Consider the following 17,679-nt stretch of genomic DNA (forward strand, 5'->3'; position numbering starts at 1 on the left):
AATTCTCATCTATTTCTAGTTTGCTAAGCATTTCATCAGAAATCAACGTTGGCTATGTCAAATACATTATCTGTATCTACTGAGATGATACTGCATGCTTTTCTTTATTGTATTAATATTACGTATTACATGGATTTATTTTTTGAATGCTAATATAGTCTTACATTTTTGTAGAAATCCCAAATGATGATGGTGTGTAATCCTTTTTAAATATTACTGAATTCAGTTTGCGAGTATTTTAAGAACATTTGCTGATTAGGACGTTGTGTATTTTTCTTTTCTTGTGATGTTTTTGTGTGCTTTGACATCAGGGAGAATCCAGCCTCAAAGAATGATTTGGGAAGTGTCCTCTCCTCTATTTTTTGAGGTTCTTTAAGGGTTAGCATTTTCTTTTCAGTATTTTATTTTAATTTTTTCTGTTAGAAACACAATTCTTTTGTTTTATTAAGTATTATTACAGTTTTATGGTCTTTAGAAACAAACAAACAAAAAACCAGTAAATATTCTGTTGAAATTATGTATTTGGTAGGTCTTGATTTAAAACTTACGTTTTTAACTTTCCATTTAGGTTTTTTTAACTTTCTGTTTAGATTTGGGGGTACATGTGAGTTTGTTACATAGGTAAACTCATGTCACAGGGATTTGTTGTACAAATTATTCCATCACCCAGGAATTAAGCCCAGTACCTCATAGTTATCTTTTGTACTCCTCTCCCTCCTCCCACCCTCCAACCTCAAGCAGACGCCTGTGTCTGTTGTTTCCTTCTTTGTGTTCCTAAGTTCTCATCATTTAACTCCCACTTATAAGTAAGAACATGTGCTATTTGGTTTTCTGTTCCACATTAGTTTGCTGAGGATAATGGCCTCCAGCTCCATCCATGTTCCTGCAAAAGATATGATCTCATTATTTTAATGGCTTCATAGTATTCCGTGGTGTATATATACCAAATCTTCTTTATCTAATCCGTCATTGATGGGCATTTATGTTGATTTCATGTCTTCTGCTATTGTGAATAGGGCTGCAATGAACATTCCCGTGCATGTGTCTTTATGGTAGAATGATTTATATTTTTCTGGGCATATACCCAGTAATGGGATTGTTGGGTTGAATGGTAGTTCTGCTTTTAGCTCTTCGAGGAATCGCCATACTGTTTTCCTTTCCACAATAGTTAAACTAATTTACACTCCTACCAGCGGTGTATAAATGTTCCATTTTTTCTGCAACCACACCAGCACTGGTATTTTTTTTATTTTTAATAGTAGCCATTCTGACTATTGTGCGGTGATGGTATCTCATTGTGGTTTTCATTTCCGTTTCTCTAATGATCAGTGATATTAAGTTTTTTCATATGTTTCTTGGCCACATGTATGTCTTTTGAAATGTGCCTGTTCATGTCCTTTGCCCACTTTTTAATGGGGTTGTTTGCTTTTAAGATGCAGAGTCATATCATCTGCAAACAGAGATAGTTTGACTTATTTTCTTCCTATTCAGATGCCCTCTATTTCTTTCTCTTGCCTGATTACTCTGAGTAGGACTTCCAATACTACTTTGAATAGGAGTCGTGAGAGAGGACATCCTTGTCTTGTGCTAGTTTTCAACGGGAATAATATTTTTAGTACTTACCTGTGTAGCCATCTAGGTCTGAGCTTGCCTTTCCTTTGTTGGAAAATATTTCATTAGATTACGGTATTTGCTATATATTTATTTTAACATTTGATTTTTTTTCATTTGCTTTTGGTAATTTGCATCTTTGTAGAAACATATCCATTTAATATAAGTTACGCAATTTGTGGGCATAGAGTTGTTTATAGTATTCTATTTTAATGTTTTTAATTTCGGAAGGGTTAGTGATAATGTCTCTTTTAATTCCAGATTTTAGTGATCGTGTCTTCTCCTTCTTTTTTTTTTAAATTCAGACTAGCTAAAGATTTGTTAATTTTATTAATCATTTCTAAAAAACCAACTTTTGTTTTCAATAATTTTTTTTCAAGTGTTTTTCCTAGATTATTAATTTTCACTTTATTTCATCTGCTAGATTCAGGCTTAGTTTGCTCTCCATTTTCCGGTTTATTAAAGTGAAAAATTAGATGAATGATTTGAAGCTACTTGTTTTTTATGATGCATTTTACAAGTGACAGATTTCTCTCCATGTACTGTTTTAGCAGTTTCTCATCAGTTTTAATATCTTAAAGGTTTATTTTCCTTTTTTCAGCATATTTTCTAATTTCCTTTCTCTTTGTGTTTTTGGTTAACCACAATCATCATGTTTCCTTTATAAGCATTGGTTATTTCCCTTACGCTTTCTCTGTAGCTTTCAAGTTTAATCTTTTTGCCATTAGAAAATATATTTCGTATCACTTTAATCACTTTAAATTTGTTATATTGCTTTGTGATCCAGTATATGGTCTATCCTGAAATGTGTTCCCTTTGAACTTAGAAGGAATGTTAATTCTGCTGACATTTGGTGGAATATACCATAAAAGATCAAGCTGCCTAACACTACTGCTCATATCTTTTTAATACTGTTCAAATAATCTATATTTTTGTGGAATTTTTGTCTTGTTGCTCTGTTACTGATACTAGTATATGAAATCTGCAACTAATATTATTGAATTTTCTATTTGTCCTTTCAGTTGTATCAGTTTTTTATTCAGGTATTCTTAAAATATCCTTCTGATATATTGACCTTTTCATTTTTTTGTTTTTTGTTTTTTGTCTCAAGTTACAGTTCTTATCTTAGCCTTTTTCGTCTGCTTCTAATATAGACGATACTTCTTTTAGGGTTACTGTTTGCATTCTATATCTTTTACTATGCATTTATTCTCAAACTATGGTTTTAAAGTGTGTGTCTTGTAGATGTAAATGGATTTTGTTTATTCTGTTTAAGTATTTTGCCATTTCATTAGTATGTTTAGTCCATTTATATTTAATGTTATTATTGATGTATTTGTATCTGTCATTTTGTTGTATGATTTTTATGTCTCGTAACCTGTTTCTCTCTTCTACTTTCACTACTTTCTTTTGTAGTAAATATTTTAGTGTACCAGTTTAATTTATCTGTTAATTTATTTTTCAAATGCTAATATTTGAGGTTGAAATAGACATCTTAACATTTATAATAGTCTGTATCAGATTAATGTTAATTTAATTCTGGTTAAATGTAGGAACTGTATTCCAATAAAGTTTAATTTTCTTGTTCATTCTTTGTGGTTTTATTGTTATATATGTTATGTCTACGTGGGCCATAAACCCAAAAGTACAGTATTGTAATTACTGTTTTATATAAATATATGTCTTTTAAATAACTTAAAGACAATAGAAACTTTTATTTTTACCATATATTTACTTTTTCTAGTTGTCTTAATTTTGTCCTACATGTTTGTAAGTTACCATTTGGTGTTATTTCCTTTCAGACTAAAGGATTTGCTATGTTATTTCATGGAAATCAAGTCTTCTGTTGGCAAATTTTATTTTGTTTTAATTTTAATTTGTGTTTATATAGGAGTGTCTATTTCACCTCTGTTGATGATTTGTTTTATTTATTTATTTTGAGACAGAGACTCACTCTGTTGCCCAGGCTGGAGTGCAGTGACATGATCTCAGCTCACCGCAACCTCTGCCTCCCAGGTTCAAGCGATTCTCCTGCCTCAGCCTCCCAAGTAGCTGGGATTACAGGCGCCTGCCACTGTGTCCAGCTAATTTTTTTTATAACTTTAGTAGAGACAGGGTTTTACCATGTTGGTCAGGCTGGTCTTTAACTCCTAACCTCGTGATTTGCCCTCCTCGGCCTCCCAAAGTGCTGGGATTACAGGTATGAGCCACCATACCTGGCTTCACCTTTATTTTTAAACAAGCATTTTGCTGGTCATAAAATTCTTTGTTGATAGGTTTCTTTTGTTTTCTTTAACCTTGCAAATATAACATTTCACTGCCTTTATATTGCCATCTTATCTGATGAGACATTGCCTGTTATTTGTATTGTTCTACTGTAGGTGATTCATCATTTTCATCCTTTTGCTTGCAAAGTTTTTCTCTATTTTTCGACGACTTTTTTGTGTCTGGGTGGAGATCTCTCTGTATTTTTCCTATTTAGATTTATTTTCTTGGATGAGTTGATGAATTTTTTAAGCATATTTGGGAAGGTTTTATTCATTCTTTGTACATGTATGTTTCCATCTTCACCCACAGATCAAGCAACCAGTGCATGTGTTCTGCTAACTAGCTGGTTTATAGACTCCAATTACAAAATTGTATAATTATTAATATCAAATTATTTAATCATTATTTTGTTATACATTTGATATCATTCTGTAATTGTATAAAATGTATAATCCAGTTATACACTGAGAAAATAACTAGTATATGGGTCTCTGGATCTTGTAAATTAATTATGAGCTGGTCCCAGGCCAGGACTCATTTTTTATCTGGCTGCCACCTGCCCTCATCTTAACAATGGCAGGCTTCGGCCTACTGGCTCATGCTTATAATCCCAGCACTTTGGGAGGCTGAAGTGGGTGGATCACTCCAGCTTAGGTATTTGAAACCAGCCTGAGCAACGCGGAGAAACCCAGACTCTACCAAAATAGAAATAAAAAAAAAAATTAGCCAGGTTGGTGGTGCACACTTGTAGTCTCAGCTTCTTGGGAGGCTGAGGTGGGAGAATCACTAACCCTGGGAAGTAAAGGCTTTAGTGACCCTTGATCACGCCACTGCACTCAAGCCTGGGTGTTGGAGTGAGACTCTGCCTCAAAAAAACCAACAAGAAAAAAATGGCAAAAGTAATCGGTGATTTGGTTCTTTGACTATCAATTTTAATCCAGCCCCTATATTTAATAATTCTCAAAATACATTGGCACTCCCTTTACCCATTACAGGGTTATGTGGATAAAATGTTCCTGTGAGCCACTACCGAATACTCTGGTCACAATATTGTAGTTTGTGATAATGGAATTTAACCTCCAAATCAGTCAGTGCCTTGTACATCTGAAGACTGACTCCGTACTGAAAATTGGGCAAAATAGTGCAACTTTTTATTGGAAAAGCTACTCTCATCCTGATGATAATCAATTATTGATTAATTTTATTTATACAAATAAGTGATAAATGTGTTCCTTACTTTTAGAAACTGTTGTAGAATTTCATGCAGGGTGTCATATTACATTTAGTCTTCATATCTTCTCAGGTTCATCTTGGCTGTGATAGTTTCTCAGAATTTTCTTGTTTCTGATAACCTTGACAATTTTGAGAAGCACTAGTCAGACATTTTGTAAAATGTTACTCAGTTGGCATTTATCTGATGTTGTTCTCATAACTATACGGAGATTATGTATTCCGGGGAGGAAACCACAGAGATAAAGTGCCATTTCCAATACATCAAAGTTACATTGTCTCAACGTGACTTACCACTGTTAATATTAACATTTTCTGCGGTAGTGTTTAGCATTTTTCTCCACTGTAAAGTTATTTTTATTTTTTATTTTTTTGCCTTTCCATATGGTACTCACTGTAAGGCATACACTATATGCAGCCATATTAAGAACATGTTACCTATGTAACAAACATGCGTGTCCTGCACATGTATCCCAGAACTTTACATTATAAAAAAAAAAAGTGAAGAGCTATGCTCCGTCTTCTCCAGGGTAGAGCATCTATATAAATATCTGAAACTCTGCATGAAAGATTTGGCTCTTCAGCGTTTATTTGTATCAGTATGGAATCATAGATTTTTTTAAAGTTTGGGTTATAACTTCATATTTATTTAGCTCAAAGCTTTCCTACTTCAGCCATTGCTATATCTTATAGTTGATTCATGGGTCATTTTGACATACTTCCAATTTTTTTTTTTTGAGAACATTTTTACTTTATGGCATTACTAGGCACTCATCTCATCTTACATATTTTCTTCCCCAGACTTAGATTCAACAATCTCTCCAAAGTGTCTTGGTTTCTTTTTTGGAGAATGGCATTACAAAACAAGATCTAAGTGTTAGGTACGTGCATAAATACCAGAGCGTCATTACCTCCAGGCCCTTTAAGTTGACAGGCAGAGAAAATATGCTAACTTGCATATACTCACATTTCTATTAGTATTCCATATGTAACCATGTGTACCTATATAAAGCTAAACATGATTTTACACTGATATCTCCAACTGTAATTCATTAACACATGAGTCATTCTGGCTTTCTTGCCTTGCTTACCTGTTTTCACTCTGATAGTATAAAATCTGGCTCCCACCATCTGTCATTCATTTACTTAATTGTTTAATTCGAGTATACATCTATAGTGGTATCAGAATCATTAACCAGTACCCAAATGGGAAGCATCTGTATTACATAGAGTGCAGTGCACATGTACAACTTCTTTTGCCTTTCATCTTACCAACTTCACTCATTTCCAAAATTATTTATATTAACACATTATTCTTCTAACTCCACTGAGGTTATTTCACGCATTTATAAGTAAGTTTTTTTTTTTTACATTTTGCATTCCATCCTTGGATCCCTTGAGGTCTTAAATGATTTCTTTAAAATATGTACAGTTAAGGTTGACTCTGTGCTAAAAAGTTTTGTGGGTCTTGGCAAATGCATAGTGTCATGTATCTATGATTATAATGTCATACAGCATGGTTTCACTGACCTAAAGAATTGCCTGTGCTTCACCTATTCAACTTTCATCCTGTCTTGGGAATCACTGGTCTTTTTACCATGTTTATAGTTTACCTTTTCCAGAATGTCATATATTTAGAATTGTAGACTATGTGCCTTTTTCAGACTGGCTTCTTCTATTTAACAATATGCATTTCAGATTTGTCCATGTCTTTCCCTAGCTTAATAACTCATTTTCTATTGCTAAATTAATATTATATTATATATATGTGTAGCAGTTTGTTTATCAACTCATTTATTGAAGGATATCTTGATTGTTTGCAGCTTGGGGTGATTATGAATCTGCTATAAACATTCATGAGCAGGTTTCTGTGTAGACATACATTTTAAAATCACAAGAGTAAATATCTGGGAGTGAGATTACTGAATCACGTGGTAAAACTACATTTAGCATGGTAAAAAGCTGCCAAACTGTCTGCCAAGGTGGCTCTACCAATTTTTTATTCCCGTCACCAATGATTGAGTGTTCCTGCTACTCCTCACCAGGAATTAATATTGTCAGATTTTTGGATTTTAACCATTCTGAGTACTCATTTTGGAATTTAGCCATTGTAAGTAGTAGTCATTCTCCAAACAGTTTTTATAAAGAAAATTGCAAGTCTTATAGAAGACACAATTGTCAATTGATTTATGTGACTATGGAGAATACTCTTTCATAGTATACTTTATAATAGTGATGTATATTGTTATTGTTAATTATACTTATTACTGAATTTTGCTTAGGCTTATCCCTATGCTTTGAATTAAACTAAACTAGAATTTTACCTTTTTAAAAATTTAAGCAACTTTATTATTAAAAAGAATTACCCAGCCCATATAAGCTATGCAGTGATTAGTATGGCTGACCATTGGTTTTATGGATATGGTTCTACCTCATATGGTTAAAGGTAAATTTTTAACATAATCATAGCCTGGGTAACATTTTGATTTTCTTTCCAATTATATAATTTGTAGTACTTCCAGATACCAAGCTTAATTTTTCCATTTATTCGTGCATTTACAAATGTTAATTATGTTTAGGTAATATGTGTTTCACTTGCTTTCATGCTCATATTATGGAAAAATAAATTTCCAATAAAATGTCCTTCTTGTACGTTATAATCTACTTCTTTATTTCCAAATTGAATAATTATTAGGCGTATATTTAATAGCTACCCCAGGTTAGAAATGCTCAGTATGACATTTGACAATGAAACATGCAATTTTCACTGTTTATCTATTTAATTTTGCTATTTAACATGCAATTTTAAAAGTGCAGTAAATTCTTTTACATTATTAACTGTCTTATATTTGTTTAAACTGTAGTCTTTTATATTGGATTTAAAAGAATGGAATTATACCTAAATTAGATCTTAGGATTAAGAATAAGTTTTATAAATATGGTTCTCACTTTATATAATAAAGGTATCCTTAAAATATGTAAATATAATATTTGTAAATATATGAATATTTTAAATGGATACTATATAGGTGGGAGTAACTTAGTAAATAATGTGACTGTAATATTTCAAAATGACAAATTATCTTTTTTTTTTTTTTTCCACTTAAAAGCCTTTATTGATTTAATGCCAAGTTAAACAAGATTGGTGGTTCCATACCTCATTGAATTCAATGTGTACATGTTGCAGGCTAACAGATGAAAAAGAGTTAATTATATGGAAAAATGATTTGATTTTTCAAAGACATGAAAACCAGTATTCATGTGACCAGTTGTTGACATTTTTGAGGGTCACAAAAAATAAAGCAAACAAACAAAAACCAGCATATTCATAGAGAGTTAGAAAATCTGATGAAAGAAATTCATACGATTATATACAAAAACATTTCTTATAATTTATGAACAATTTATGGGATTTTCTTTTTTTTTTTTAAATTTATTTATTATTATTATACTTTAAGTTGTAGGGTACATGTGCATAACGTGCAGGTTTGTTACATATGTATACTTGTGCCTTGTTGGTGTGCTGCACCCATCAACTCGTCATTTACATCAGGTATAACTCCCAATGCAATCCCTCCCCCCTCCCCCTCCCCCTTCCCCATGATAGGCCCCGGTGTGTGATGTTCCCCTTCCTGAGTCCAAGTGATCTCATTGTTCAGTTCCCACCTATGAGTGAGAACATGCGGTGTTTGGTTTTCTGTTCTTGTGATAGTTTGCTAAGAATGATGGTTTCCAGCTGCATCCATGTCCCTACAAAGGACACAAACTCATCCTTTTTTATCGCTGCATAGTATTCCATGGTGTATATGTGCCACATTTTCTTAATCCAATCTGTCAATGATGGACATTTGGGTTGATTCCAAGACTTTGCTATTGTGAATAGTGCCGCAATAAACATACGTGTGCATGTGTCTTTATAGCAGCATAATTTATAATCCTTTGGGTATATACCCAGTAATGGGATGGCTGGGTCATATGGTACATCTAGTTCTAGATCCTTGAGGAATCGCCATACTGTTTTCCATAATGGTTGAACTAGTTTACAGTCCCACCAACAGTGTAAAAGTGTTCCTATTTCTCCACATCCTCTCCAGCACCTGTTGTTTCCTGACTTTTTAATGATCACCATTCTAACTGGTGTGAGATGGTATCTCATTGTGGTTTTGATTTGCATTTCTCTGATGGCCAGTGATGATGAGCATTTTTTCATGTGTCTGTTGGCTGTATGAATGTCTTCTTTTGAGAAATGTCTGTTCATATCCTTTGCCCACTTTTTGATGGGGTTGTATGTTTTTTTCTTCTAAATTGGTTTGAGTTCTTTGTAGGTTCTGGATATTAGCCCTTTGTCAGATGAGTAGATTGCAAAAATTTTCTCCCATTCTGTAGGTTGCCTGTTCACTCTGATGGTAGTTTCTTTTGCTGTGCGGAAGCTCTTTAGTTTAATGAGATCCCATTTGTCAATTTTGGCTTTTGCTGCTGTTGCTTTTGGTGTTTTAGACATGAAGTCTTTGCCCATGCCTATGTCCTGAATGGTACTACCTAGGTTTTCCTCTAGGGTTTTTATGGTATTAGGTCTAACATTTAAGTCTCTAATCCATCTTGAATTAATTTTCGTATAAGGAGTAAGGAAAGGATCCAGTTTCAGCTTTCTACTTATGGCTAGCCAATTTTCCCAGCACCATTTATTAAATAGGGAATCCTTTCCCCATTTCTTGTTTCTCTCAGGTTTGTCAAAGATCAGATGGCTGTAGATGTGTGGTATTATTTCTGAGGACTCTGTTCTGTTCCATTGGTCTATATCTCTGTTTTGGTACCAGTACCATGCTGTTTTGGTTACTGTAGCCTTGTAGTATAGTTTGAAGTCAGGTAGCGTGATGCCTCCAGCTTTGTTCTTTTGACTTAGGATTGTCTTGGAGATGCGGGCTCTTTTTTGGTTCCATATGAACTTTAAAGCAGTTTTTTCCAATTCTGTGAAGAAACTCATTGGTAGCTTGATGGGGATGGCATTGAATCTATAAATTACATTGGGCAGTATGGCCATTTTCACGATATTGATTCTTCCTATCCATGAGCATGGTATGTTCTTCCATTTGTTTGTGTCCTCTTTGATTTCACTGAGCAGTGGTTTGTAGTTCTCCTTGAAGAGGTCCTTTACATCCCTTGTAAGTTGGATTCCTAGGTATTTGATTCTCTTTGAAGCAATTGTGAATGGAAGTTCATTCCTGATTTGGCTCTCTGTTTGTCTGTTACTGGTGTATAAGAATGCTTGTGATTTTTGCACATTAATTTTGTATCCTGAGACTTTGCTGAAGTTGCTTATCAGCTTAAGGAGATTTTGGGCTGAGACAATGGGGTTTTCTAAATATACAATCATGTCATCTGCAAACAGGGACAATTTGACTTCTTCTTTTCCTAACTGAATACCCTTGATTTCTTTCTCTTGCCTAATTGCCCTAGCCAGAACTTCCAACACTATGTTGAATGGGAGTGGTGAGAGAGGGCATCCCTGTCTTGTGCCAGTTTTCAAAGGGAATTTTTCCAGTTTTTGCCCATTCAGTATGATATTGGCTGTGGGTTTGTCATAGATAGCTATTATTATTTTGAGGTACGTTGCATCAATACCGAATTTATTGAGCGTTTTTAGCATGAAGGGCTGTTGAATTTTGTCAAAAGCCTTTTCTGCATCTATTGAGATAATCATGTGGTTCTTGTCTTTGGTTCTGTTTATATGCTGGATTATGTTTATTGATTTGCGAATGTTGAACCAGCCTTGCATCCCAGGGATGAAGCCCACTTGATCATGGTGGATAAGCTTTTTGATGTGTTGCTGAATCCGGTTTGCCAGTACTTTATTGAGGATTTTTGCATCGATGTTCATCAGGGATATTGGTCTAAAATTCTCTTTTTTTGTTGTGTCTCTGCCAGGCTTTGCTATCAGGATGATGTTGGCCTCATAAAATGAGTTAGGGAGGATTCCCTCTTTTTCTATTGATTGGAATAGTTTCAGAAGGAATGGTACCAACTCCTCCTTGTACCTCTGATAGAATTCAGCTGTGAATCCATCTGGTCCTGGACTTTTTTTGGTTGGTAGGCTATTAATTATTGCCTCAATTTCAGAGCCTGCTATTGGTCTATTCAGGGATTCAACTTCTTCCTGGTTTAGTCTTGGAAGAGTGTAAGTGTCCAGGAAATTATCCATTTCTTCTAGATTTTCCAGTTTATTTGCGTAGAGGTGTTTATAGTATTCTCTGATGGTAGTTTGTATTTCTGTGGGGTCGGTGGTGATATGCCCTTTATCATTTTTAATTGCGTCAATTTGATTCTTCTCTCTTTTCTTCTTTATTAGTCTTGCTAGTGGTCTGTCAATTTTGTTGATCTTTTCAAAAAACCAACTCCTGGATTCATTGATTTTTTGGAGGGTTTTTTGTGTCTCTATCTCCTTCAGATCTGCTCTGATCTTAGTTATTTCTTGCCTTCTGCTAGCTTTCGAATGTGTTTGCTCTTGCTTCTCTAGTTCTTTTAATTGCGATGTTAGAGTGTCAATTTTAGATCTTTCCTGCTTTCTCTTGTGGGCATTTAGTGCCATAAATTTCCCTCTACACACTGCTTTAAATGTGTCCCAGAGATTCTGGTATGTTGTGTCTTTGTTCTCATTGGTTTCAAAGAACATCTTTATTTCTGCCTTCATTTCGTTATGTACCCAGTAGTCATTTAGGAGCAGGTGACTCAGTTTCCATGTAGTTGAGCGGTTTTGATTGAGTTTCTTAGTCCTGAGTTCTAGTTTGATTGCACTGTGGTCTGAGAGACAGTTTGTTATAATTTCTGTTCTTGTACATTTGCTGAGGAGTGCTTTACTTCCAATTACGTGGTCGATTTTGGAGTAAGTACGATATGGTGCTGAGAAGAATGTATATTCTGTTGATTTGGGGTGGAGGGTTCTATAGATGTCTATTAGGTCTGCTTGCTGCAGATATGAGTTCAATTCCTGGATATCCTTGTTAACTTTCTGTCTCGTTGATCTGTCTAATGTTGACAGTGGAGTGTTGAAGTCTCCCATTATTATTGTATGGGAGTCTAAGTCTCTTTGTAAGTCTCTAAGGACTTGCTTTATGAATCTGGGTGCTCCTGTATTGGGTGCATATATATTTAGGATAGTTAGCTCTTCCTGTTGAATTGATCCCTTTACCATTATGTAATGGCCTTCTTTGTCTCTTTTGATCTTTGATGGTTTAAAGTCTGTTTTATCAGAGACTAGTATTGCAACCCCCGCTTTTTTTTGTTCTCCATTTGCTTGGTAAATCTTCCTCCATCCCTTTATTTTGAGCCTATGTATGTCTCTGCGTGTGAGATGGGTCTCCTGAATACAGCAGACTGATGGGTCTTGACTCTTTATCCAGTTTGCCAGTCTGTGTCTTTTAATTGGAGCATTTAGTCCATTTACATTTAAGGTTAATATTGTTATGTGTGAACTTGATCATGCCATTATGATATTAACTGGTTATTTTGCTCGTTAGTTGATGCAGTTTCTTCCTAGCCTCGATGGTCTTTACATTTTGGCATGTTTTTGCAATGGCTGGTACCGGTTGTTCCTTTCCATGTTTAGTGCTTCCTTCAGGATCTCTTGTAAGGCAGGCCTAGTGGTGACAAAATCTCTAAGCATTTGCTTATCTGTAAAGCATTTTATTTCTCCTTCACTTATGAAACTTAGTTTGGCTGGATATGAAATTCTGGGTTTAAAATTCTTTTCTTTAAGAATGTTGAATATTGGCCCCCACTCTCTTCTGGCTTGGAGAGTTTCTGCCGAGAGATCTGCTGTGAGTCTGATGGGCTTCCCTTTGTGGGTAACCCGACCTTTCTCTCTGGCTGCCCTTAAGATTTTTTCCTTCATTTCAACTTTGGTGAATCTGGCAATTATGTGTCTTGGAGTTGCTCTTCTCGAGGAGTATCTTTGTGGCGTTCTCTGTATTTCCTGAATTTGAATGTTGGCCTGCCCTACTAGGTTGGGGAAGTTCTCCTGGATGATATCCTGAAGAGTGTTTTCCAACTTGGTTCCATTTTCCCCCTCACTTTCAGGCACCCCAATCAGACGTAGATTTGGTCTTTTCACATAATCCCATACTTCTTGCAGGCTTTGTTCTTTTCTTTTTCTTCTTTTTTCTTTTGGTTTCTCTTCTCGCTTCATTTCATTCATTTGATCCTCAATCGCTGAAACTCTTTCTTCCAGTTGATGGAGTCGGTTACTGAAGCTTGTGCATTTGTCACGTATTTCTCGTGTCATGGTTTTCATCTCTTTCATTTCGTTTATGACCTTCTCTGCATTAATTACTCTAGCCATCAATTCTTCCACTTTTTTTTCAAGATTTTTAGTTTCTTTGCGCTGGGTACGTAATTCCTCCTTTAGCTCCGAGAAATTTGATGGACTGAAGCCTTCTTCTCTCATCTCATCAAAGTCATTCTCCGTCAAGCTTTGATCCGTTGCTGGCGATGAGCTGCGCTCCTTTGCCGGGGGAGATGCGCTCTTATTTTTTGAATTTCCAGCTTTTCTGCCCTGCTTTTTCCCCATCTTTGTGGTTTTATCTGCCTCTGGTCTTTGATGATGGTGATGTACTGATGGGGTTTTGGTGTAAGTGTCCTTCCTGTTTGATAGTTTTCCTTCTAACAGTCAGGACCCTCAGCTGTAGGTCTGTTGGAGATTGCTTGAGGTCCACTCCAGACCCTGTTTGCCTGGGTATCAGCAGCAGAGGCTGTAGAAGATAGAATATTTCTGAACAGCGAGTGTACCTGTCTGATTCTTGCTTTGGAAGCTTCCTCTCAGGGGTGTACTCCACCCTGTGAGGTGTGGGGTGTCAGACTGCCCCTAGTGGGGGATGTCTCCCAGTTAGGCTACTCAGGGGTCAGGGACCCACTTGAGCAGGGAGTCTGTCCCTTCTCAGATCTCAACCTCCGTGTTGGGTGATCCACTGCTCTCTTCAAAGCTGTCAGACAGAGTCATTTGCGTCTGCAGAGGTTTCGACTGCGTTTGTTATAGTTTACTGTGCCCTGTCCCCAGAGGTGGAGTCTACAGAGACAGACAGGTTTCCTTGAGCTGCTGTGAGCTCCACCCAGTGTGAACTTCCCAGCAGCTTTGTTTACCTACTTAAGCCTCAGCAATGGCGGGCGCCCCTCCCCCAGCCTCGCTGCTGCCTTGCCGGTAGATCACAGACTGTTGTGCTAGAAATGAGGGAGGCTCCGTGGGTGTGGGACCCTCCCGGCCAGGAGTGGGATATGATCTCCTGGTGTGCCTGTTTGCTTAAGGCGCAGTATTGGGGTGGGAGTTACCCGATTTTCCAGGTGTTGTGTGTCTCAGTTCCCCTGGCTAGGAAAAGGGATTCCCTTCCCCCTTGCGCTTCCGAAGTGAGGCAATGCCTCACCCTGCTTCAGCTCCTGCTGGTCGGGCTGCAGCAGCTGACCAGCACCGATCATCCGGCACTCCCCAGTGAGATGAACCCAGTACCTCAGTTGAAAATGCAGAAATCACCGGTCTTCTGTGTCGCTGGCGCTGGGAGTTGGAGACTGGAGCTGTTCCTATTCGGCCATCTTGCTCCGCCCCGGTGTGTTAATTATTATAAAATATGCCTCCTTATCTCTAGTAAGACCTTTCGTCTTACTTACATTTATGGTCTAGTAAGACCATAAAGTCTACCTGTTTTTAACATAACAACTATAAAAGCTATAATTTCATAAATGCAATGTTACAAATTACCAAAAATGTAGCAGCCTGAAATTACATTTATTATCTTATAATCTCTGGGTGTCGGGGGTCCAGACCCCATTTAGCTGGGTACTCTGCTCATAATCTCAATACTATCTGCTATTTGGGGCTCCTTCTCAAGCTTACTGCATGTTGGCAGAATTCATGTTGGTGCGCCTGTAAGACTGAAGTCAATGCTTTTCTATTGGTCCTTGAATAGGACTTGCTCTCAGTTCCTAGAGGGTACCCTTACATTTCAGCCATGAGCCCTTCCCAAAGCAGCTTAGATCTTCAAAACGAGCAAGACACACACTCTCTGTCTCTCATTCTATCTAGCTCTGGCTCCATCTCCATCTCTCTCTCTCTCTCTCTCTTTAGGAAAGGTCTGGGGTTTCTTTTCAAGGACTCATCTAACTTTGTCAAGCCTACCCAGGTTAATCTCCTTTCTAATCACCTTAAAGTCAAATGACAAGGCACCTTAATTATATAGGCAGAATCCCTTCACCATTGCCACCTTTCATGGAGTGAAATCCGAGGGCATTCACAAATCCTACTCGTGCTAAAGGGGCTCACTTCCATAAGTAATGCAAGAACTTAAGAGATCTTCAACTACATATGATATTCTTTGACTTTTGTTCCTTTATTGTCATGTGTTTTTTAACCTCATAAGACATTGGTTTTACCATAATTTTCTACAGTGAACATGCATTATACTCACAGGTTTATTTATTCTGTCTCCACCTTTTTTTTTTTTTTTTTTCTTCTTGTTTTTGCTTCCCTGTAGCTCCATCTGGGAAAATGTTTCTTCTGTCCTTTACTGATACTTCTCTTGTCTCCTATTGTGCAGTTTGGTTCCTGATGAATTCTGTCAAGCTTTTGGCTTTATTTATCACGATAAGGTCTCTATTATCATTTTATAGAGTTTTCTTTAAAGGCAGGATGTTTTAAGAAACAGATGACAAACAGTACTCGACATAAAAGAAACGTATTAGAGAAAATGACTGTAAAAGCACATGAGGAAGGAACAGGGAAAGGTTGGAAGTTTCCTCAGATAATGCAGGTCAGACTCTGAAAGATAAAGGGAAGAAGGTAGAAATGGCAGAAGGGTAGTTAGAAGTATCGCAGCCTAACATATATTTCTAGAAAAAATTTACTGAGCCTTTTTTCATGTGTCTGTTGGCTGCATAAATTTCTTCTTTTGAAAAGTGTCTATTCATATCCTCTGCCCATTTTTTGATGGGGTTGATGTTTTCTTGTAAATTGATTAAGCTCTTTGTAGATTCTGGATATTAGCCCTTTGTCAGATGGATAGATTGCAGAAATTTTCTCCCATTCTGTAGGTTGCCTGTTCACTCTGATGGTAGTTTTTTGTTGTTGTTGTTTTGTTTTGTTTTGTTTTGTGGTGTGCAGAAGCTCTTTAGTTTAATTAGATCCCATTTGTCTATTTTGGCTTTTGTTGCCATTGCTTTTGGTGTTTTAGTCATGAAGTCCTTTCCATGCCTATGTCCTGAATGGTATTGCCTAAGGTTTCTACTAGGGTTTTTATGGTTTTAGGTCTAACATTTAAGTCTTTAATCCATCTTGAATTAATGTTTGTATAAGGTGTAAGGAAGGGATCCAGTTTCAGCTTTCTACATATGGTGCAGTTTTCTCAGCACCATTTATTAAATAGGGAATCATTTCCCCGTGTCTTGTTTTTGTCCAGTTTGTCAAAGATCAGATGGTTGTAGATGTGTGGTATTATTTCTCAGGCCTCTGTTCTGTTCCATTGCTCTATATCTCTGTTTTGGCACCAGTACCATGCCGTTCTCATTACTGTAGCCTCGTAGTATAGTTTGAAGTCAGGTAGTATAGTCTGAAGTTAGGAATGCCTCCAGCTTTGTTCTTTTTGCTTAGGATTGTCTTGGCAATGTGGACTCTTTTCTGGTTCCATATGAACTTTAAAGTAGTTTTTCAAATTCTGTGAAGAAAGTCATTGGTAACTTGATGGGGATGGCATTCAATCTATGAATTTCCTTGGGCAGTGTGGCCATTTTCATGATATTGCTCATTATCACTGGTCATCGGAGAAATGCAAATCAAAACCACAATGAGATGCCATCCCACACCAGTTAGAATGGTGATCATTAAGATGCCGGGAAACAACAGTTGCTAGAGTGAATGTGGAGAAATAGGAACACCTTTACACTGTTGGTGGGACTGTAAACTAGTTCAACCATTGTGGAAGACAGTGTGGCGATTCCTCAAGGATCTAGAACTAGAAATACAATTTGACCCAGCCATCCCATTACTGGGTATATACCCAAAGGATTATAAATCATGCTACTATAAAGACACTTGCATACGTATGTTTACTGCGGCACTATTCACAACAGCAAAGACTTGGAACCAACCCAAATATCCATTAATGATAGACTTGATTAAGAAAATGTGGCAATATACACCATGGAATACTATGCAGCCATAAAAAAGGATGAGTTCATGTCCTTTGTAGCCACATGGATGAAGCTGGAAACCACCATTCTGAGCAAACTATTTCAAGGACAGAAAACCAAACACCATATGTTCTCACTCATAGGTGGGAACTGAACAATGAGAACACTTGGACACAGGGCAGGGAACATCACACACTGGAGCCTGTCATGGGGTGGGGGTATTGGGGAGGGATAGCATTAGGAGAAATACCTAATATAAATGATGAGTTAATGGGCACAGCAAACGAACACGGCACATGTATACATATGTAACAAACCTGCATGTTGTGCAATGTACCCTAGAACTTAAAGTATAATAATAAAAAATATTTACTAAGCCCATGAGTGAGTCCTCAGGTCACAGAT

General features: G+C 36.7%; 1 long non-coding RNA gene across 1 annotated transcript; it reads right to left on the bottom strand.

Annotated features, from left to right (window-relative positions):
• Positions 1–537: 537 nt before the first annotated feature.
• LOC139358036 (uncharacterized) lies at positions 538–14,682 on the bottom strand. Its single transcript, XR_011612249.1, has 3 exons — positions 14,603–14,682; positions 5,117–5,231; positions 538–883 (listed from the first exon to the last, which is right to left on the bottom strand). It is a non-coding gene; the product is annotated as an uncharacterized lncRNA (long non-coding RNA).
• Positions 14,683–17,679: the final 2,997 nt, after the last annotated feature.

Source organism: Macaca nemestrina, chromosome 13 (genome assembly GCF_043159975.1).
Source record: "Macaca nemestrina isolate mMacNem1 chromosome 13, mMacNem.hap1, whole genome shotgun sequence".
NCBI classification, from domain to species: Eukaryota; Metazoa; Chordata; class Mammalia; order Primates; family Cercopithecidae; genus Macaca; species Macaca nemestrina.